The sequence below is a fragment of the Aquarana catesbeiana genome, linkage group LG02 (assembly GCF_042186555.1).
Source record: "Aquarana catesbeiana isolate 2022-GZ linkage group LG02, ASM4218655v1, whole genome shotgun sequence".
NCBI classification, from domain to species: Eukaryota; Metazoa; Chordata; class Amphibia; order Anura; family Ranidae; genus Aquarana; species Aquarana catesbeiana.
Genome location: NC_133325.1, coordinates 454,475,507 through 454,500,338, shown reverse-complemented (window position 1 = coordinate 454,500,338; position 24,832 = coordinate 454,475,507). Strand labels below are relative to the sequence as shown.

At 41.6% G+C, this 24,832-nt stretch overlaps 1 protein-coding gene and 1 long non-coding RNA gene across 5 annotated transcripts in view; one reads left to right on the top strand and one right to left on the bottom strand.

Annotated features, from left to right (window-relative positions):
- The window catches only part of COL8A2 (collagen type VIII alpha 2 chain), a 220,393-nt gene that overhangs the window by 166,849 nt on the left and 28,712 nt on the right, over positions 1-24,832 (bottom strand). The window lies entirely within an intron of this gene.
- Positions 22,950-24,832, top strand: part of LOC141128360 (uncharacterized) — a 76,161-nt gene continuing 74,278 nt past the window's right edge. For all 4 annotated transcript variants that reach the window (XR_012241682.1, XR_012241681.1, XR_012241683.1 and 1 more), the window contains exon 1: positions 22,950-23,151. This is a non-coding gene — a long non-coding RNA (uncharacterized lncRNA). The remainder of the gene's footprint in view (positions 23,152-24,832) is intronic.

Genomic DNA, 24,832 nt, shown 5'->3' with positions numbered 1-24,832 from the left:
TTAGCTTTATACCCTGGAACATTGCCATTTGGTTTAGCTACTCAGTTTGGAGGTTTGGGTCTTGAGTATTGAGCTTGTGGTAAACACAATAAAGCACTCATCTCCCAACTACAATGCCTCTGTAAACAGTTTAAATACTAAACTGTTTCAATCTGGTCATAGTATGAGGATCTGCAGCAAGATCTACAGGAAAAAAAACTTGGCTGTTGCAGGATATTATTGCTCTTTAGAAGCTAAAACAGTACAATTGCAAAATATGCTTATTTGGTTATACAGGTATGATTTTTTTTTGTTTGATTTTTGCAGGTGATAACAGCAAAATCTGTATAGGGACAAGCAGCATCATGTAATCATGTACATCAACTTTACAGGTAACTAGCTAATAAGATGTAATGTAATACAAGTACTGTGATGTTGCTGAAAAAGAACTGAGCTTTTCAGACCTTTTATGATGAAAATGAAGGAAAATGAATTTGATCTTCCTGCCATGTTAATGCTATATTGTTGTGGTTTGATTCTGGCAAGGCTCATTCCTTTGTTTCATTATCTACTCTTGTTGTGAGTACCCAACTTTCGCATTTCTGAACAGTAGTGAAGTGTTACAAACATTATTTTTAGACAGTAAACAAAATGATGCCATAGAGGCCATATAAACAATTGCAATGATTTATCAAAGTGTCTGAAATGAAAACCTGTAACTGCTTTGCAAATACATATTGTTGGTCATAGTCCAACTGTAGGTGGAAGCCCTTTTCTGGTTCTTACTGGGTAATTTTCTGAAATGAATCAGCCCAATTAGCAGATCTGGAATGGATGCCTGTTACTTGTTGGCACTTTGACTAGTTGACTAGTTGTGTTTATTACACTAGATTTGTTTTGCCTGGCTCCCTCTGTTCTTGGCTCCGGATATATCCAAGCATAGCATTTTATATAAGTCAGAATACTAAAACTAAAGAGTCATCCAATAAGAGCAGATACATTTCACCGTGTGAGAATTTCTAGCACAATATACCCAAGCTCAGGGATGACCATACAAGCAGGGCAATCTTAATAGCATCATGGGCTCCTGGGCAAAGTAATGCTCTGGGGCCCTTACAATGGAGACAGTGCAGGTAAACAGATATCAAGCAGGTAGGTGGCAGACAAGCGGAGCTTCCTCTTTTGGGTGGAGCTCCGCTTTAAATACATGAACAATCATTCTGTACAGCAATGAAATACTACATACATAAAGTAACAAAGCTGTTCTGTGTATATATTATATATCTGCTAGAATGATGCTCAGGACAGTTGTAACAAGTATAGACACGGCCAATAAAAATCATGAGGCACCATCCAGCCTGACAGGGCCTCAGATACCCCCAACATTGAAACCCCTCTACATCTTACATCTACATCATATACATCCAGCACTCCTAACTCCACCCAACCAACCCCCCCCCACACACACACACACACACACACACACACACACACACACACACCAGGTTCCCCCCTAACATTGTTATCCTGTTACCACCTCCACACCCCTGGATTGTCAACCCCAAATACCTCCCCAGCACTCCTCTGACACTCTGACCCCTCTACACCCTAGATATACCCCCCCCACACACACTCTGACCCCTCTACACCCCAGCACTCTGACCCCTCTATACCCCAGATATCCCCCCAGCACTCAGACCCCTCTACCTCCTAGATATCCCCCCAGCACTCAGACCCCTCTACACCCCAGATATCCCCCCAGCACTCTGATCCCTCTACATCCCAGATAGCCCCACAGCACTCTGATCCCTCTACATCCCAGATATACTCACAGCACTCTAATCCCTCTACATCCCAGATATACTCACAGCACTCTGATCCCTCTACACCCCAGATATTCCCCCAGCACTCTGATCCCTCTACACCCTAGATATCCCCCCAGCACTCTGACCCCTCTACACCCCAGATATCCCCCCCAGCACTCTGACCCCTCTACACCCCAGATACCCCCCCGCACTCAGACCCCTCTACATCCCAGATATCGCCCCAGCACTCAGACCCCTCTACATCCCAGCTATCCCCCCAGCACTCTGACCCTTCTACAACCCAGATATCCCCCCAGCACTCGGACCCCTCTACACCCCAGATATTCCACCAACACTCGGATCCCTCTACACCCCAGATATCCCCTCAGCACTCTGACCCCTCTACACCCCAGATTTCCCCCAGCACTGTGACCCCTCTACACCCCAGATACCCCCCCCCAGCACTCAGATCCCTCTACATCTCTGATATCCCCCAGCACTCAGACCCCTCTACATTCCAGATATCCCCCCAGCACTGTTACCATATACCATAAGATACCCCTTGTATTGTGACCTAACTACATTCCTGATACCCCTACACTGTGGCCTCTCTGCATCCCTGATACCTCTAGCACTATAGCCACCCAAGATACCCCAAGCATTGCTACCCCCTATACCATATCCCCCCTCAGCATTGTTTCCCCCCATACACCCTTGATATCCCCAGCACCATTATTCCAACCATGTAGTACCCCCTTTTCCAGTGGAGATACAGTGCATGTGAACTTTTGGCTATGTGCCCACCTCCAGCACTGTGACAAGAACTCACCTATACCAATCAAGTCATGCAGGCAGAAGGAGGGGCGGAGGAGGGAATTCCAAGGCCTTTGGTGCAAACAGTGCTGGACAGCTGGGCTCACCATGACACCATCCACAATGCCACTTCCACAGGAGGGCTTTCAGTGCTGGCGACTCAGCAGCTCCAACTCCAGCTCCTGCCTCCGAGTTCCGAGCAGTCAAGCTGCATGAAGCGGGGTCAGAGTATCACTGGCGCTCTGGCCCCACCCCTTCCTGCTGGCTGTGAAATAATAGGTTTTGTTCTGCACAGCACGACGCACCGCTGCCAGCCTGCCTCCCCTGTGTATCCATCACACTCAGTGCCATCATGGGGCCCCCAATTTCCGGGCAGCAAGGGCTCAAGGAGCAGCTGCTTTGGGGAAAGTGCAGGGGCCCCCCATGCAGCTGGGGCCCTTGGGCAGTGCCCAGGTGTGCCTGCTCATTAAGACGGCCCTGCATACAAGTTTGAAATGACCACAGCAAAGTGTATGGCAGTCCTTAGTATAACATTAACGGAAACCTGTACTGGGTGAATATGAAGGTTGGACAGTTGGACAAAGACAGCAATAGTTTCTTGGCTCCCTTGAAAAATGTCAGTGTTGTGACAAAATGCAAAAGGATGCTGTCATTTTATTTTTTGTTTGTTGCTTTTTGCACAATAAAGAACTTTTTATACATTTATTGCTGGTTATCTTTGCTTCTATACAAGCTCTTTCCCCAAATCCACCTAAATCCCTCCCTAAATCCACCTTCCAAAGGTGGATATTTTATAGTTTATAGTATGTACATGAATTTAATGATGTATTAGAGGTTTTTTTTCGTTTATACTGTATTTTAGACCTACTGTCAATGAATTTCAGTTTTTTCTCTATTTATTTTTATCTTTCTCAAGTAATTATAAGATCAGTCATAAATGGGATGAATGTTGGCAAGGATTTGAATGAATCAAAACAACATGAATCAATAGTGACAGTATTGCCATTGAAGTATTAACAAATCAGTGCAAATTGTCAATATAGTCATATGCTCTAATGATGTTTGTTTATAATTTGCCAATATATCAGACAAGAAGAAAATTGAGTTTATAGACTAGAAAATTTGTCCTGTCTATGGTCAGCCTTAAATAAAAAAGATTTAAAGTGTAAATGCAACCACCTCCCATTGCCCTACTTTGTTTTATGATAAATGATGGGGAAAAAAATTCTAAAACCAACCAGTACTGGCACAAATACTGCTCTGAGTTACCATAGAGCAGGGATATGCAATTAGCGGACCTCCAGCTGTTGCAAAACAAGTCCCATCATGCCTCTGCCTTTGGGTGTCATGTGTGTGGCTGTCAGAGTCTTGCTATGCCTCATGGAACTTGTAGTTCTGCAACAGCTGGAGGTCCGCTAATTGCATATCCCTGCCATAGAGGCTGGTAATGTGATGATATGCCAAGGCATCTGGTCACATGACCCCAGCTTGATTTCAAATGTATTTCCATGTTTGCAGCCATTGCAGGCTTTGCAGTGGCTTAAAAAAAAAAAAAGAAAACCATTAAAAAATTGCAGCTTACCTGTTTACTTGCTGAAATATCCTACTTAGTTTTCCTGTTCTAATGTTGAAGCAGAAATTCACCAAAAAGAGGGAAGTTCCACTTTTCCACTTCCTCCCCCCTCTTTAACTTTTGAAACATTGTCAAAGCCAGTGGTTCTCAACCTTCCTAGTGCCGTGACCCCTTGATAACATTTCCCAAGTTGTGGGGACCCCTAACAGTAAAATTATTTTCGTAGCGTGGGTTGTTGGCACCCAAGGCAAGACAAGTAATTTGCGTCCCTAACCCATGAACATTTAGGCGCTCCCTGAGTCCCTTCCACTCGTACAGTATTAAAACCCCTTATGGTACATTTTAGGATGTACCACTCTTTGTTCTCCTTTCTTTCCCTTTTATCTCTCTCAATCCTAATTTCTTGTGTTTTTTTCACCATCCCTCTCTCTAGCCGTCTTTCTTGTTCTTTCTCTCCCTTTTTCTTTGTTCCCCCGCTTTTCCTCTCCCTTCCATGTATTCTCTAATTTTATGCCTTCTCTTACTCCTTGGTGGGGGGAATGTGATGAGTGGCAGTGGGGGTGGGATGAGTGGCATTGCTGGTGGTGGGAGGGATCAGTGGCAGTGCTGGGGGGAGTTCTGATCAGCCAACTTAGGTGCTCTTGATGAAGGTCATCTGCTGATCTGAGAACTGTAGTGGGGACTTTTAATGGCAACTATAATCGCAGGTAGTGTTACTCACTGTGTCTCCGGCTTCACTGTATCTCCGACTTTGTGGTGTCTTGCAGCAGTGACATCTATGCCGAAATCAGGAGATAGTCTCCTCAAGCCCCCCCCCTTCACATTCCTCACCAGTCAGCTGACCTCTAGTCTCTGCCCCCCAGCCATGCCGTGAACTGAATGGGCGGCTGTGAGGAGGCTGAGTGGGCAGCCACGGGATCCAGGAACAGCCCAGCTGGGCGGCCACAGGCTCCAGGGACAGCCCTGCTGGGCAGTGGCGAGAAGGCTGGGAGAATGGTGTGGGATTCAGGAACAGCCCAGGATTTGGTGACCCCTGGTAAATCGTCATTCGACCCCTTCTGGGATCTGTGACGTGTCCATTCACAAAGCACAGCATGGCTCGTGCATGCGAAGTGGGAAGCCGGCTGTGGGAAGCCGCAAGGAGTCACAGCCTGTTTCCCACGCTAAACATGCCGGCGTCAGGGACCTGAAGACCAGCGAAGAACCAGCCTGGGTAAATATAGCGCTGGATCTTTGGACAGGTAAGTGTCCTTTTATTAAAAGTCTTTTAATTTTACTTTTATTTTTTTTTATTTCTGGCGAATGAGACAGTGTTTGCTGAGCTTCCATGGTCTTTGCAATCCCCTGAAGCAAATAGGAACCCTAAACCCTGGAGTGGGATGGGCATACTGGAGGTGAGCAAGCATGTTGTTTTTTTTTCATTATGCCAGAATTTGGACTGTTTATGTTTACTTTTGGTGAAGAAAGCTGTTTGTCTGATTTTGAAAAACAATAAAGACTGTTTTACTCTCCCAAGCTGCACAATATTACAGTATATATATATATATATATATATATATATATATATATATATAAAATCTCACAGAAGTGAGTACACCCCTTACACTTTTGTAAATATTTTATTATATCTTTTCATGTGACAACACTGAAGAAATGACACTTTGCTATAATGTAAAGTAGTGAGTGTACAGCTTGTATAACAGTGTAAATTTGCTGTCCCCTCAAAATAACGCAACACACAGTCATTAATTTCTAAACTGCTGGCAACAAAAGTGAGTACACCCCTAAGTGAAAATGTCCAAATTGGGCCCAATTAGCCTTTTACCCTCCCTGATGTCATGTGACTCGTTAGTGTTACAAGGTCTCAGGTGTGAATGGGGAGCAGGTGTGTTAAATTTGATGTTATCGCTCTCACTCTCTCATACTGATCACTAAAAGTTCAGTATGGCAAAAAACTCTCAGATGATATGAAAAAAAGAATTGTTTCTCTACATAAAGATGGCCTAGGCTATAAGAAGATTGCCAAAACCCTGAAACTGAGCTGCAGCAGCGGTGACAGAGAAAGGTTTGTATAGGGTTTGTGCTTCTGGCCAATTCCTTTCTGTGGCTACGTTAGGACTGGAAGCATAAGCCTCTTCTGCTTTTTGAGCTTCTCATAATACCTGCATTTCCCATGCCCTTTGTGGAGGATATTTGTTTTATAATAAGGCCTCCTAAAACATCCCATACAATGCCAGCTGAGGCTGAGCCTTGGTTGTACTCTATGAATGTCTGCAGGGATACTGGTATGGGATCCTTCTCTGGAAATAAGGAGAGCTAGAAGGGGTTCTCCTTTCAGAGTTTAGTTTTGCTAGGCCCTGGGATACTCACTTTCATGCATGGGGGGAGTGGTCGGAGACATTACATGGTTCGTAATCGGTGGAGATGACTAATGGAAAAGCGTTGGAATTACCCAGGGATAGATCAATGCATGAAAGACCCTGCATTGCAGAATAGCAAAAAAAACATTTTTTTGATTAGGATTTCGTTCCCTCAGCACATCTCTCAGGCACAAGTCAAATAGCAACCGTGGAAAAAAGGAAGGACCACCAGTAGGTGGATTTTGGTTGCGCAAGGTAAAAATTGGTCTAGATTTAAATCAAGGTAGAGGGGAAGAGCTTCAAATTGGGCAAGATGTTTCAATACTTCTGCAGAGAAGGGTGGAGGGATATATATACGTTTGTGACCATACAAAGCATACCAGCTAGTTTACACAACAAAAAAATATATCTACCATGGCCATCAATGTGAGTAAAAAGTAAAGAAGTAAACCAAGTTGTATTAGAAATTAAAATGCTAACTCCTCTCAAGAAAGTTGAGTATGTGGAGTGAAACTGTGCTTGATATTGCCAATGAGATAAAAGACAGGGAATCTGGCATCAAGTGGGTCTCTTGAAGGCATATTATAATAGGATTATGGCTCTTCAACGCGGTAAACACCATCATTTGCTTCACTCCACCACTCAACCCCCTAATATTCAATGACACTATAGTACAGGTAGTAGCCAAGGCCAATATTTCTGTATATAACAGTAGGCAAGCCACTAGGCAGAAACTGATGGAGTTAGATATGTTGGGCAATGAGGGTCTAACTTCCTCCATAAAAAAGTGTCCAGGGTCCACCACCAGGCTTCATCTGCAGCAGCATATAATAGGCAATGTCCATTGGTACAGTGGTAAAAAAATGAAAAAAGGCCACTTTAGATGGGTTCATGGAGGGGTTATGACACCCTAGTCACTTGCAGCAACTAGGAGAATGGTCCTGCCTTGTAGGATGAACATATGCCAATCTACATGCAGAACCTGGAAGTATTAAACAAGGTGCAGCAGGACCGGTAATGATGTGCAGCTGACTCTCATGCTGCAAGTGGTTCCTTGAGCGTGCGTGGCAGCTGTAGGGTTGTCAAAGAAACTAGTTGTTAGCTACCACTCAGAAGCGAGCAAGGTAAAGCATGGTGCAATGAGGTGTCGGAGCTTCGGAGGTGCTTTTTAAATTCAGTGAATTTTTAGAATACAAGGATACAAGGACACTTTGGTGTTATCCACAATGAAGGCATCGCCCATAGTTCTGGCTTTGGCCAGAATATTATCCGTGTCTTTAGAGTTCAGTAGTGTAAAGAGGAAGGGCCAGGGGGAGTCGCCTGGTTGCAGGGGTCTGCTAGGGACCTTATGGGCGCAGTCCGCCACCAACAGAGGAGAGAAAGAGTCTCTGCCAAAAACATTCACTAGCCAATTTTCAATAAAGGCCACTGCATTTTTCCCTTCAGCCCTCTCAGGTATCCCCACTGCTCTCACAGTGTTCCTCCTTAGTCTGTTCTTCATGTCTTCCAAGCAGGCAACTAGTGTGCGTATGTATCTGATATTTCTCTGCAATGGTGCCCAGTCATCCTCTACATTGCTCACCCTACCCTCCAAGGCTGTTGTGCGGTCACGGAGCTTTTATATATCTTGTCTGACTAGAGTTAATTCAATTTTCAGTCCTTTGATCTCTGTAGTAAGGTCAGCAATGGTTGTATCGCAAGAGGTAACTGCTGTGAGGATATCTCTGTGGGTTCAAGATCAGCGAGGTTCAGTGGTGTTGTCTGAGCAATGGCTGCTTGTGAGGGCTGTATACTCACTACTTTCCATTTGGATGATCCGGACAAGTATGTACCCCATAAATCAGCCATCAGTTCCTCTGCATTCTCTGAGCCTGAGACTTCTGATATGTCCTTTGGCAGTTTGCTGGAGGCGTCTCTGAGGTTCTGGCAAAGAGCTTTTGAGCGGCTTTTCTGGCTGAGCATGGCAGGAGTCTGCCACTTGAGTGACTATTTCTGCCATTGATTGGGCGTCCTTGCTCCTCTTAGACATGACTGATCTAGGCAAGAATGGTATCAGCAGGAAGCATGGAAGGAGAGCTTTTCGGCAAGGTAAGTTGTGCACGGTTCCACACCATCAGGACAATATCGGCAGGATAAGTAGAGAGAGCGCTCTGTGCGTCCTGTTAAATTAAAGTGTTTCTAAACCCAGGACCTTCCATTTACTATATCTGGTCTCCCACAGTACCCAGAACATGGAAATGCAACTATTTTAGTAAATATAAACTGCCTAAAAATACCTTTTCTCATCATCAGTATATAGCAGTCTTGTGACTTCTATCAGTGTCCGGCCGAGCACTGGGTAAAGCTTGTAGGAGAAGTTTTCATTCTCCTCTGACTGTCCTATGAGGCTGCAGGACCCCTGGCCCAAAAAAAAACCTCTCTAGCAATACACACCAAACTGAACATGTGCAGAGTGTCCTCAAGGCTCTGTACTATCAGGAGATGTATTGGGGACTGTGGAAGAAAGGGGGGGGGGGGATCAGAGAAGACAGGATCGAACTGCTTTTTTACACAATGTGCAGAATTAACCCCTTAGGTTCCACAGCGAGTATAACAAGCATTCTTTACTGCATATACAGACTGATTTTACTGTTGTGGGTTTAGTAACACTTTAACTGCCAAGTCACACTCCCTATAGAACCATATTCTAAGTTACTTTGGCATAACTATTGCACCGTCTAGCAGACTGTGTCCGAATCTACCTTTTGTGTGCTCAATTATGCTCAAACCACTCTTTATTCTAACCTATACCAATATATTGAGTTAATTTTTATCACTAAATGGTCTTATGTCTATTTTCTGGTAGTAATTCGTAGCCATATACAGAAAATAGTGCGCCTCTTATGATATACTCAACGTAATTATCATTGCTATGTGTATACACAATAAACAAAATAACCATTAAAAGTTCATGAATATTGGTAGGTTCAAACGTGGTCAGTCCATATAACAACAAAACAAAAAAAAACAACTGTGGTAAAAAGTCTTTGTGAAAAATTGAGGTAGTTCTTCTCACAAAAATTTCACCAAGAAATAAGCCATGTGAGGAAACTGGGAAGTGCACCTTACATGCGTGTCCACCACCACCATCAAGCCTCTTACCAGATTGATATGATCCCCAATTACAGAGATCAACTTTGCATAGAGAGCCTCAAATCCTCTGCCGGAGTCTCCAAATCAGGTAAGTATGGTTAGCGGGATCCCAATATAAAAGAATCACGTAATAATCGCCACAACTCCAAAGTGAGCTCAGCCATCATACAGGGAAAAGAAATAAACAATATCGCTAGTACATGTTTATTAATAAAACCACAAAAGGTACTCACATTGCTCAAAGGTGTGTTTTTAATGCATTATTTTATGGGTTTTGCGTTTTTTTTAACTTTAACACACTGTGTATAGCTGGCTGCAAAGGAGGGGGCCAGAAAGCCAGCTGCCGCATCCTTAACGACCAATGAGTCATCAGCTGAATGTAAAAATAAAAGAATTGCCAGCAAATATAATCGGGGGAAAAAAAATGTGCCACCCCCACCCAATCCATACTAGGCACTTCGGGTCTGGTATGGATTTGGAGGGGAACCCCACTCCAAAAAAATTTTAAATGGTGTGGTGTCCCCCCAAAATCCATACCAGATCCTTATCCGAGCATGCAGTCCGGCAGGTCAGAAAAGGAAGGGGACAGGTGAGCGGCCTCACCTTCCTGAACCATACCAGGCCACATGCCCTCAACATAGGGGACCAGGGCTTCTTTCCCACAACCCTGGGCTGTGGTTGTAGGGGTCTGCGGGCGGGGGGCTTATCGGAATCTGGAAGCCCCTCTAACAAGAGAGCCCCTAGATCCCACCCCCCCATGTGAATGAGTAGGGGGTACCCCTACCCATTCACCAAAAAAGTGTAAAAGTGAATAAAGAAGTACAAGAGTTTTTGACAAATCCTTTATTTTAAAAAAAACAAAAAAAAAAAACAATGTCCCCCGATGTAGATCGATCGACAATCATGACGCCCACTGCAACCATCGGACCCGGAAAAAGTAAAAAAAAAAAAAAAGCTCAGCTAAGGGGCTGGTGGCATCTCCCCCCATGACGCCATTGACCGGTGCATGCTGGGCCACCGACATACCAGGGGGGGGCGATGACGTCGCTGAGAGGCCCCGCCCCTTAGCTATTTAAGAAATGTCACACGGCGGAGCAGACCATGGGAGCGTTTAACGCAAGCAGAGCTTTTTTTTTTTTTCCGGGTCTGGCGGTGCAGCAGGCGTCTAGATTGATGTTGGATCTACATTGGGAAACAATGTTAGATAAGATACCAGATACGGGTCTGGTATTGATTTTGGGGGAGACCCAACGTAATTGTTTTTAAATTTAAACTTCCCTCCAAATCCATACCAGACCCAAAGGGCAGGCCTGGTATGGAGTTTTTTTTTGGGGGGGGGGGACAACATTTTTTTTCCAGATTTTTAATGTTGCCGGCAATTCTTTTTTTTTACCATCTGCTGTCAGCGGGGAATCCCGCTGACAGCTGATGACTCATCTGTTGTTAAGGATGCGCCGGACTGCTCCTTAAACATCCAGCTATACACAGTTTGTTAAAGAGAAAAGAAAAACGCAAAATGCATGAAAATTGCATGCAAAAACGCATCAAAAACGTGGGTTTAAAAACCCAAACCAAACCGCACCAACCTCAACCGTATAGATGTGAACCTAGACTGAAGGCATAAAGTAGTACTACAAAAGCAATAGCTGTATAATAGTAAGTGTAATAAGTGTATTAAGTAATAATTATTTCTTTATTGTTTCATCTGTGCAGGTTTACAATAAAAAGAAATGTCACTAGATAACAAAACAGTGGAAATCCTGGCCCTGGCCTTCTGGGCCTTTTAGTAGACCCATAACACATTCAATTTGTTTGCCTTTTATACAGCATTTCTTTTTGAGCATGACCACCATATACATGGAAATCATTTTCGATTTTTTTCATTTTTGTTCATTTTCAGACACATTGTTAACACACAACTATATGTGTTATGGATAGTACCAAGTGCATTTGGCATCCTGAGATGCAGACTCCAGTATAGTTAACTTTTTCTGCTCCCATGCTTCCTGAACCCACTTGCTTTATATGATACAGTACCTAATACACGATAAGCCCATTTACATTCCGACTGCATTCCCTGCGTAAGCACTGTGGATTTTCCGGGCTTTATAAAAATATGAAAAGAATGTTTTTAATGAAATTAAGTCTTCTGAGCCAGGCTGTTTCATAAAAGACTAATTTGAAGGTGAACACACAGCCCAGACAAATCAACACAAAGTCATTTTTCCCTTCGGGACATTACACAAAAGAATGTAACAGGAAGGAGAGGGAGTGTCCTTGAGGTGGGCAGCTAGTCTAAGAAGTGGGAGACAAGAATACCCAATAAACCTGGCACTGGCTATTGCTTTTACTATGTAACTTAGATTATATCGTCATTAACTGAATTATCACACAGGAAAGACTTATTGATGCCAATGAGTGTGGACTGATAAACTTATTAGTGAGTTTCCTTTCCCACTGCTTGCTGTCTTTGCCAGACAAGGCAAATGTCATGCTTAGGTGACTTTTAAACTCAGGAAGCATGTATTACATGCTGCTGGAACACTTACATTTGTAGGAAGTGGAGGTTAACCCTTGCAACTTGTTTTTGTGGATGACCAAAAAAAAATCACTAAATCAGGAGTCAGGAGCATGAACCTAAAGTAGATCTGAAAGTTGGAAATGGGCAGGAAATAAATTGGAATAAATGGCAGCAAATCAATTAACACTAAGTCCTTGTGTAACAGAACAGGTGAAGACTCTGATTAGGTTCATTAAATGGTAACTAAACCCAAGTTTAAAAATATATATATATATATATTGCAGTTTTGATGTGGTGGCTGCATTAATTTCATTTTTTGAGCATTTGCAGCAAATGCAGAAAATACCTGTTGATCTTACCAGAAAAGCAGTATCCTTGTCACCTCCTGGGAGCTGTACTGTGACAGACCCACCTGGGACAGGTGCTTTTGGAGAGGACTAGGGGCAAGCCTCCTACCCACTGATTATGGCCCATGGAGAGAGCAGATCATTCTCTAATGATGGACAACGACTTCATGGACACTGAGAGCGTGGCTTGGATTACTTTTCTGAATAACAACAATAAAGCTTCCCTTCTGGAGTGGATGGAAAGAGGTCATAATAATCTTGTATAGGCTAATGGTCAGAGGGAATATGGTGGTGGCCCTCCTGCAGATTGGGTTGGAGAGGCTCCTTCACTTGGGACAGAAATATTTATCAACCATAATCCTCAAGGGATCCATGAAGATAAATTATTTCCACTGTATCAGACTGCTGGGACATCGTATGTCCTCAGATGACTTGTCTAGTTTACAGAATACGCAAATGTGTGTCTCTCCCATTGTGTGCTTTCTAGGTTGCAGTCCTATTGTTTCTGTCTGCACATCTCTTGAACAGGTAAATAATATTGTGACCACTGTCCCTTGTTATTGAACCATTGTGGGATGTTTATACTTATCATAATGGGTAATGTACTTTGTTCTGACCTTGGTGCCTGAGCAGTCTGACTGGGATGGATCTCAGTTTAATCACAGCATTGTCTAGATAGCTACTTGTTTAACTAACATAATGTTTATAGTATACGTATGTTGACTGTTGTTTAGCTATGTTATTTATATTCCTGTTTACAGCTTGTATTGTTAGGGTAATATGATCAGGAGGGGAATGTGCTCCTGTGGGGTATAAAGTATGCGTTCTAAAAAGAGTCATTCCTTTGGAGTTTACCTCACATCTTGTCTGTGTACAATGTTTGGGGTAAAAAGGACTCGTATTATCTCTTGGTCTGCTCAGAACAGTTTGGAGGACATGAGGCACTGTTTGGCTGAAGAAAGCACCTAATCAGGGTGCCAAGCAGTTCTGTCACATGTACCACAGAATATCTTCCTTCCTAGTTATCGTATGTACACTACCAATTGCCATGCCCCCCATGTAATGGAGATGTGGACATGTTTATATTCCATATCAGACGAGGAGTCTAGGGTGACAATCATGAGGAGTGACAAAGCCACCTAGGTACAGGAAATGTGTTATTTGCAGAATTACTGGGAGAAAATAAAGGAAGATTGAAAAGAGAAAATAAATGCAGTCACCACACCAAGGACTGGTAAACCATTACATATATGGTTTTTGTATTTACGTACACGTTAACATACAGGGTGCCTCCCAGAGCTGACCACAGTAATGGATTTTCTAGTATGTAGTGCCAGTCAAGACTTGCAATATGGCTATTCTGGCAAGACCAAATTTCAAAGAGTGGTGTTACTAAACCCAGGACTGTGCATTTACTATATCTGGTCTCCCACAGAGCACACAGAACATGGAAATGCAATTGTTGTAGTAAATATAAACTGCTAAATACCTTTTTTTTTATTAGCGGTATATAGCGGTCTTCTGACTTCTATCAGTTCCTGGTTAAATCTTGTAGTAGGAGTTTTCATACTGCACTGAGCTGTCCTATCAGGAATCCTGACCCTCTGTCTGGACAGTGCTGATTGGCCCTGTGCTGATCACATGCACTCTTCCAAGAAAGAAAAAAAATACTCTCTAGCAATACACCCCAAACAGAGCATGTGCAGCCTGACTCCAGTAACTCTGTCTTATCTGGACCTATTCTGGAGTCAGTGGAAGAAGAGGAGGATCTATGTATACAGGATCAAACAACCTTTTTACACAATGCAGAAGATTAACCCCTTAGGTTCCACAGTGAGTATAACAAGCATGCTATACTGCATATACAGACTGATTTTACTGTTGTGGGTTTAGTAACACTATTGTGACCTCTTGTGGAACACTCATGAAAACCAGGTTTTACAGCAAACTAACAGCAGTTTATACTTATCTGACACTTGACTCCACAATAGTAGAAAATTGCCTGTGATGACAGTTAAAAAAAACATTTTGGTCCTCCAAGAACTGTTAAGCCGCGTACACACGAGCGGAATGTCCGACAGAAAAAGTCAGATGGAAGCTTTTCATTTTCTATTCCGATCATGTGTATGCCTCATTAGACTTTTTTTTTCCAAAATTCTGACAGACCTAGAAATGAAACATGTTCTAAATATTTACGACGGAACCAATTCCTATTGGAAAAAACGCTTGTGTGTATGCTGTTCTAACGGACCAAAAATGACGCATGCTCTGAAGCAAGTATGAGACGGAAGCTATTGGCTACTGGCTATTGAACTTCCTTTTTCTAGTCCCGTCGTACAGGTTGTACGTCACCTCGTTCTGGACGGTCGGACTTTGGTGTGACTGTGTGTATGCAAGACCGCTTGAGTGGAATTCCGTCAGAGAAACCTTCGGAGTTTATTCAGACGGCAAAACCGGTCGTGTGTACGCGACATAAGGATTTGCTGGTGTGCTTAAAACACCCCAGAGCTGCTTTATTCCACGCTGTATAGCACTAAGCCTCTAAGGCCTACTTATAATAACCTGCAGTAGAACTAACAGGTAGTCTGTTCCTTGTCACGTAAACTGCAATTTTTTTTTTAGCCTGCATATGAAGAAGCATTTCCAAATAATTTTTTGGATTATAGAAACAGTTACAACTCATCCTACAAGGACTATATATTAAATGTACAGAAGGTGGTGCTATAATAAGCATTGCTACCACCTGTTAGTGATTCTCTTTCTACAGCAAAACTATACTGTTCTAGTTTACCCACTCTTTCTCTGTATTTGCTGGTTTTATCCAACAAGTGATAATAGCTCTGTTTGCCATGAAGTGCCCAAGTACAGTTCTCCTACAATGTCTCACTGACTGATGGTGTTAGAATAAAAAAACAGATACTGTGATAGGCCAAGACACAGCACAGTTCAAGGAACAGACAAATACACAGCAACAAATGTAAGTAAAAAATGCCATTTCTTTTGCATTCTCCAGGGAGTGACAGACACTGATCAGTCATGGCCAGGCTTTGGGCATATAAATATATGAATTTTCTTAACAAGCTCATAAAGGCTTTCAAGTAAGCCCTCACTGACACCTGTCATTATAGCCAGTAAAGAGCAATTCATCCTCAATATTCACATTAAAAGCAGTGAATATGTAAATAAAGCATGATCTCAGCACTTTTTTTCTCCCATCTTTATGTGCACCAACTCTGTATTTACATTAATACTATATGAGGTATGATCTGTATTGCATAATTACAGCTTGGTATGCAAGTAGACATACTTCATACCTGAAGGGCTGCGTGGGAAGCTGACAATCACTGTAGTAGCGAGCACTACTACAGTGATAGCTGCGATCTTCCAAGTCCTGTGCCAAGTAGCTTCCCCTGTGAACACTGACCACAGGGGTTCGTTCACTCGCCACTACTGCCATTCACAGAATGCCTTGTAGTTTACTTCCAATAATTTTTTATTACATTTTTAACATAAGAGCAGTAGTTAACATGTAGTCATAATAACAATGTACCATAGACAATAGCAGAGACGTGGGTTGAGATCATGCATTCTAAAATTATAGAGATTGTACTGTAGAATGCCTTGTATTTTGTTCATTTATTGGATGAGGTGGAGATTGCGACATCACCACCCCTCCTCTTCACCTCATCCAACGGGGAACACCTCCTATTCATTAAAAAATACAAGGCTTTCTGTGAATGGTGGCAGTGTCAAGCAACCCCCTTTTGTCATTGCACAGAAGGCATGCTGCTTTACATAGAACCTGGAAGATAGCATTGACTATTACAGTGATAGTCAGGTTCCCCAGAGGCCCCATATGTATGAGATATGCATACTTACATTCATCCAAGCTGGATGAATGTAAGTATGCAATAAACATTATAACAGGAGTTCAGCTTTAAAGATTGGAAGGCTGCCAGGGTGCTAAATCACTGTTCAGAAAGGTTCACTGAACTATATAGTGTAAATTGAAAGTAAGGCCTGTTTCATAACATTGGCTTTGTAGCAGCAATTTTTAGCAGTGACAGAATTATTCGCCTTAGCTGCTTTTGTTGCTGATAAAACAATTTATTGCAGGCAATAAGGGCTCATGCACACAGAGCTTCAAATGCTGCTTTTACAAATGTTGATCATGTTTTTTTTTTTTTTTTTTTACAGCCTGTAAAAGCACCTCTATGTAAGGCTATGTGTCCATTCACACATATGCATTTACAGACATATTAGAAGTGAATCGTTTACAGGTTAAAAAAAAAAAAAGAACATCAAAGGCGCATTCAGGAGAGGAGCTGAAGAGCAAAAAAAACACAGAATGTGTCTAAAGGCTAGACAAATTTAGCATTTCAGTGTTTTTGCATTCCTATAACCAGAATAAATGAATATTCTGGCCAACAGAATGCATTAATTCTAGATGTGCCTAAAAGCACCTAAACGCTTGTGGAATATACTGCTTTTACCATGCTTTTTAAGCAGCAAAACTAGGAGTTTTGGCATTCAGAGTGGCTTTAAAAGACACCCCATGTGTACAAGACCTAAATGATCTATGTCGCAGAAATCCCAAGTGATTTGTAGCTTAGTTGCAGAGCGATTGACTTTTTGTAGCATTCAGTGCTAGCAAAAGAATCCCCAGCTTCTGTAACTTCTAATGTTATCCAAAGCAGCTGCTGATGATCACGGCACACTAGAGATTTGTAGCTGCCTAGATCAGCATTGTAGTCAGCCACAGCAGCAACTCTGTAGCCAGTTCCAATCACTAGAGAAAATAAACAGAGTTGTAGCTGCTACAAATCGATGCTACAAAGTGTCTAGTGTGAGATGGCCCTTAAAGAGGTTGTAAACCTCCAAAATAAGCCCCCTGCAAGACAAAGGCATAATGCATCGCATACTAGCTCATCATAAAATACTTACCTTAGGATGATGCCCTGCAGTGGTGCCCGCACTCCGCTCTCACGGCCGACATCTTTCACTGGGTTACTTCCAGGTTTGCAGGCTCCGGCGCTCTTATTTGGCAAAGCCGCGAAGACGTCGCTCCTGAGCGTGCGCGTGGGAGCTGCTGGTCACGGCATGGGCCCTGAAAAACTGGCACCAGTGGGACGTTTCTTCAGTGAGCATGCGCCGATGACGTCGGCGTATATAGTGAATATCTCCTAAACTGTGCAAGTTCAGGAGATATTTACAGTACCTACAAGTAAGCCTTATTATAGGCTTATCTGTAGGTACAAGTGGTGTAACAGAGTTTACAACCACTTTAACCTGTTCATGAGAGAGGGAAAAACAAATCCTAACGTGCAAACACAGTTTACAAATTTAACATGTTTTAGTAAAACTGTATATATCCTTTCAACTATCCAGGACGGGACAAATTAGGGCTTCATATGGTGGTAAATGTTAATAGATATCTACTGATTTTTTTTTTTTATTATTATTATTATTATCAGGAAAACTGCCCCAAAATAGGAAAAAAAATGTAATTTCTTTTGAAAATGTAGCTGTATATTTCTTGCTATTACCAGAGCAACCCCAAAGACATTTTCCTAATGCTGACAACTGCAGTGATACCACGTATAGTCCCTTGAAAAAGTATTCACACCCCTTCAAATTTTCCATATTTTGTCATGTTACAACCATAAATGTAAATGTATTTTATTGAGATTTTATATGATAGATCAACACAAAGTGGCACATAATTGTGAAGTGGAAGGAAAATGATAAATAGTTTTTAATTTTTTTACAAATAAATATGTGAAAAGTGTGGCATGCATTTGTATTCAGCCCCCCTAAATCAATACTTTAGAACCACTTTTCGCTGCAATTACAGCTGCAAGTCTTTTTGGGGATGTCTCTACCAGCTTTGCACATCTAGAGAGTGACATTTTTGCCCATTCTTCTTGGCAAAATAGCTCAAGCTCTGTCAGATTGGATGGAGAGCGTCTGTGAACAGTAATTTTCAAGTCTTTTCAAGCCACAGATTCTCAATTGGATTTAGGTCTGGACTTTGACTGGTCCATTCTAAGACATGAATCTGCTGTGATCTAAACCATTTAATTGTAGCTCTGGCTGTATGTTTAGGGTTGTTGTCCCACTGGAAGGTAAACCTCCACCCCAGTCTCAAGTGTTTAGCAGACTCTAACAGGTTTTCTTCTAGGATTGCCCTGTATTTGGCTCCATCCATCTTCCCATCAACTCTGACCAGCTTCCCTGTCTCTGCTGAAGAAAAGCATCCCCACAACATGATGCTGCCACCATCATGTTTCACAGTAGGGATGGTGTGTTTAGGGTGATGTGCAGTGTTAGTTTTCCAACACACAGAGCGTCTTGCTTTTAGACCAAAAAGTTCAATTTTGGTTTCATCTGACCAGAACACCTTCTTCCACATGTTTGCTGTGTACCCCACATTGCTTCTCGCAAATTGCAAAAGGGACTTCTTATGGCTTTTTTTTCAACAATGGCTTTCTTCTTGCCACTCTTCCATAAAGGCCAGATTTGTGGACAACTAATAGTTGTCCTGTGGACATATTCTCCCACCTGAGCTATGGATCTCTGCAGCTCCTCCAGAGTTGCCATGGGCCTCTTGGCTGATTCTCTAAATAATGCTCTCCTTGCCCGGCCTGTCAGTTTAGGTGGACGACCATGTCTTGGTAGGTTTGCAGTTGTGCCATACTCTTTCCATTTTCGGATGATGGATTGAACAGTTCTCCATGAGAGGTTCAAAGCTTGGAATTTTTTTTTTTTATAACCTATCCCTGCTTTTAACTTCTCCACAACTTTATCCTGGACCTGTCTGGTGTGTTCTTTGGCCATCATGATGCTGTTTGTTCACTAAAGTTCTCTAACAAACCTCTGAGGGCTTCATAGAACAGCTGTATTTATACTGAGATTAAATTACACACAGGTGACTTCTGAAGGCAATTGGAGTAAAGGGGGAGTAAAGGGGGCTGAATACAAATGTATGCCACACTTTTCATATATTTATTTGTAAAAAAAAATTGAAAACCATTTATCACTGTCCTTCCACTTCACAATTATGTGCCACTTTGTGTTGGTCTATCACATAAAATCCCAATAAAATACATTTACGTTTTTGGTTGTAACATGACAAAATGTGGAAAACTTCAAGGGGAATGAATACTTTTTCAAGGCACTGTATGTGTATGTTATGTGCGCTCTATACCCATAATAGGGCCCAGAAACAATAATGCACATTTTGCTTTTTTATCCTACCTAAACTGCCACTGACAATAACTGACACTGATACTAATTAAAAATGCTTTCTTAATCCTACCTGAAATACAATGACCCTGATCTTTGACTCTGACCATGACATGCAAAAAAAAAAAAAAAAAACGAACGATCATTCGTCCATTAATCTCATCGTGTGTACTAGGCTTAACCCTGGCCCTAACCTAGATCAAACCCTGATCTAGGTATATTTTCTTCATTTTTTTTTTACACGCACTTCCTTGTTTACTTTTCTCCTCTAGCAAGGAGAAGAAGATACAAAATATCTTTTTCTCCTTTGAAGAAGAGAAACAAAAGCAGGGGTTGGGTATACCATGACTGATCACAGGTGGGGTGCACAGTGACTAAAACACAGGTATGTATATATGCGACCCCAAGGATAAAGACCCATTTCTGTGAGGCCACATATATGTGTACAGTCAGTCTTTCACTGCAAACTTTGCTTATTTTCAGCTACAGAGATCAGTGAGGGCTTATTGTAAAGTTTATTTAATACTTGGTAAGTAAATGTAACAGGTAAGAAAAAGTACAGGTTAAATTCCACCTTAACCTGTTGCCACCAGCCTCACACATACAGTATATGTGGTATTACAGATGTGGGCCTTCTTCCAAGGCGCTGCATATATGTGCACATGTGTTTATGGTGGAAACGTTTTACATACCACAACCCCAGCACAGAGACCAAGTTGTCAGTGACGGCATCTGGTCTCACACTAACTATCAGGAGTTATGCCCTGTACACACGATCGGACTTTCTGACGGAATATGTCCGATCGGAGCTTGTCAGAAATTCCGACCGTGTGTGGGCTCCATCAGACTTTCTCCATCAGAATTTCCGACACACAAAGTTTGACAGCATGCTATAAAATTTTCCGACAACAAAATCCGATCCTTTAAATTCCGATAGTGTGTAGACAAATCCGATGGACAAAGCGCCACGCATGCTCAGAATAAATTAAGAGACGAAAGCTATTGGCCACTGCCCCGTTTATAGTCCCGACGTACGTGTATTACGTCACCGCGTTCAGAATGATCGGATTTTCTGACAACTTTGTGCGACCGTGTGTATGCAAGACAAGTTTGAGCCAACATCCAGGCTCCTGATCATACTACCATTGTAAAAGCCTAACATTTTTGCTACTGCAGTGATCACTAGTTGAAAAACTCACCCCTATACTCTCTCTACTGAATTGAGAAAAAAATATGTTTTGAGGGATTTATTCAAATTAGCTTCTGTCTTAAGCTTGTTCAGTTACACTTTCAAAATAAAAGAAGATTATTGGTTGCCATGCACAGCTGCTCAAGATTCAGCTCTTACTTACCATCTAAGAAGCAATCCCTGGTGGGTCACTTTTCAAAGGTTGGTTGATAGGCAGCTGGTAGGTGATATGTCGCCTCCACTCTGCCTGTTTAACCCTCAAAAACTTGCACAACTAGGCCACAAACATGCACTTCACACACAGTTGCAGTACATTTGTGCCATGGCTCCATTCACTTGAGAGGGTTTGATTTTTGCCACAGCCGCGACATGTGTACAACCCCCATCTGGCTGCCTTTGCAGCTTAAGAGGAGTAGTAAAACTTCATTGCAACCACTTATTTTTACTGTCCCCTATCAACAAGTGTAAACTCAGCCTTCGTAAATTCCTCTTGTATCTTTTTCACCTCACCTGAGCAGAAGAATGTAAACAAAAAATAAATCTTTGTAAAAAAATAAAATAAAATAAAATAGCTAGATCAGGGCTTGATCTAGGTTATTGTCAAGGTAGAGTCAAGCAGTTTTAGGTAGGGTGAAAAAGAAAAGCAAAATGCACTTTATTGTATTGCCACAAACTACAGGAGTAGAATGTATCTGTTTGTTTTTTGTTTTTTAATTGGTGGGTTATAGCAATAGCAAGAAATATACTACAGTTTAAAAAAAAAATGTTTTACTATCTTTGTACACTAAGGCCCCTTTCAAACTTATACGACTTCAAAGTCGCGCAATTTTACGGCCGCTATTTTGCTGCGATTTTACAGCGATTTTGCCGCGATTTGGGAGCAGTACTACTTTGCCACAACTTTGGCATTAACAAATGAAAACATACATGGTATGAGGCTTGTGCTTACAAAGTCGTACTGAAATCGTGTCTGTATTATTCAGGTATGATTTGCATGCTACTTGAGGGTTTAACATTGAGGTCTATGGACATCAACTCGCATGGAAGTAGGACCAAAGTAGTGCAGGGACTACTTTGAAGTTGGCACGACTTAAAGTCGTGCCAATATGAATGGTAGTCATTGAAAATCATGGAGAATGACTTGTCATACGATTTTGCAGTACAAAATCGTGGGACAAGTCGTATAAGTGTGAAAGGGGCCTGAAGCTTTGTTTTTTTTTTTTTTTTAAATAACAAACATATCGTACTTACCTCCACTGTGCAGCTCGTTTTGCACAGAGTGGCCCGAACATCCTCTTCTGGGGTCCCCCTGCGTCTCTCGCGGCTCCTCCCCACATTGGGTAACCCCCTGGGACAAGGCTCTCCCAGGGGGTTACCTTGCGGCCCTGCCCCCCGGGTAATTGGATTTGATTGACAGCAGCAGGAGCCAATGGCTGCGCTGCTATCAATCCATTCAATCAGGACCCGGGACACTGGCTTTTGCTGGTGTGCTTGTCCCCGGGACAAGATAGAGGGGGTACAGGTAAATAAAACGGGGGCTCGGGGGGGGGGGGCTGCAGCATTACAGGAGGTTTTTCACCACAGTGCATAGAATGTATTGAGGTGTAAAACCTCAAAGTTTTACAACCCCTTTATATAAAAAAAAAATCAGGAGATATTCATTACCATTTACCACCAAATGAAGGACCAACATTTTCAGAATAAAAAAAGGTATAATTTACCAACTAGTTGCTATGATATGTATAGTTTTACTAACACATGTCAAAGTTGCAAAACTAAGTTCAGGCATTTCTGTTCAACATATAAAATTATATATTCATTTCCACATTGCTACCTCTATTAATCCAAAAGATCTTGAAGTTTGTAAACATACTATGTGAAGATCCCCAAACATTTACTTCTGTGACACATAATTATTATGCCATGTGGGTAGGCACTGCTGTGTCACACATTTCACAGAGCCTGCCTTCTGACCTACAGAGGTGCTGAAAGGAGGAGTTTCAGGAGGCGGAGTCAGTACAGGAATCACAGCTTGCAAGCAGCAAGGTACCATGGGATATGTAGTCCTTAGAAACTGAAAGTAAACTGCAGAGGAGAAGCTGCAAAGCATGCCTGGAACCCAGAAAGTTGTAGAAAGCGATGGCCAACAGACAGGCAGAACTTACAACATGAAAGGAAATTTTTCAAGTAAGCTTATATTGGATTGTCAAATATAACTTATGTTTGTATTGATATTACAATACATTTTTTATATTAATTATTCTTTTTTTACATATTCCTTTACATATTCCTTTTTATGCAATATTTAACTGATTTTCTATATTGTTCATACACTATGGATTGCAATGAATGCACTCTAGTAATCTTTTCACGTGTTATATGCATTGTGTTATATATTGCAAGTATATTTTTAGCGCTGCACTTCTTATTTACATATTGTTCTAACAATGCTGATGCTATAAAACTGTATGCTATGATCATAGATCATAGAACGCCTGTAAAAACAATAAATACTAACCAAACCAATTGCTGATGCATACGCCCATGAGCAACATGTCACGTTTTTTATCAAATTTATATGGTATATACGTATAGCATCACTGCTAAAGAATCAGGCCAAGGAATCCAAGTATATGTCAATACAGATGGTCACAGTCTGGCTGTGCCAGTAAAAGTTGTCCCCTAGATGGAAGGTAGACTTTTATCTGTAAAGTACATGGTAGCTAAAGGACTCATGATAAAATTGCAAGGTAACAAGCGCACTATTCTGAAAGCAAATATTCATCTACTGCACGTTCATCATATGAGCACAATGAAGGGACAAGTAAGTCTGTGCACACAGACAAAACAACTGCTTTCACATATGTCACAGACACCTAAAAGGTACACGTGAACTTCAGAATCAAAACCTGATAAAGGTTAAATCTATAGCCACAAAAGCAACATTTCTGGACTGAGCATTTAAAACAGCCATGCATGTGGTCTCACAAAATGGACCTTTATAGAAGAATATCCCAAAAACATATTCACCTACCTAAATGGGAAGCAGTGCTGACATTTTTCTTTTCAATATTTTTTTATTGAATTTTTCATTAAACAACTAAAAAGGGTAAACAAAATATAACAGAGCAGTACTTTGCAGTTACATTCTTCAAAAGAAAAGGGTAACCAGAATATAACAGAGCAATACTTTGCAGTTACATATAACAAACTAGCCTGTTTTAAGATATTATTACAGAAAGTTTAGGTAGAAGGTATATCTGGTATTTTAGTGCTGACATTTTTATACATTGCAGGATTATGTGATGTTAAAGGTTTTATAAAAAGCCACCGATGTTGTGAAAAGACAAATGAGGTGAAGGACACAATAGAGAGATTTAATGGGAAACTACATCAGCTTTGTTTCAACTTTAGTTTTATTTTTAAGTGAAACTGTGGGTAAAATCAAAAAAATTATATACAGTGCATTAAAAAAGTATTCATACCCCTTGAAATTTTCCACATTTTGTCATGTTACAACCAAAAACGTAAATGTATTTTATTGGGATTTTATGTGATAGACCAACACAAAGTGGCACATAATTGTGAAGTGGAAGGACAATTATAAATGGTTTTCACATTTTTACAAATACATATCTGAAAAATGTGGCGTTCATTTGTATTCAGTCCCCTTTACTCTGATACCCCTAACTAAAATTTAATGGAACCAATTGCCTTCGGAAGCCACCTAATTAGTAAATAGAGTCCACCTGTGTGTAATTTAATCCCAGTATAAATACAGCTGTTCTGTAAAGCTCTCAGAGGTTTGTTAGAAAACCTTAGTGAACCAACAGCATCATGAAGGCCAAGGAACACACCAGACAGGTCA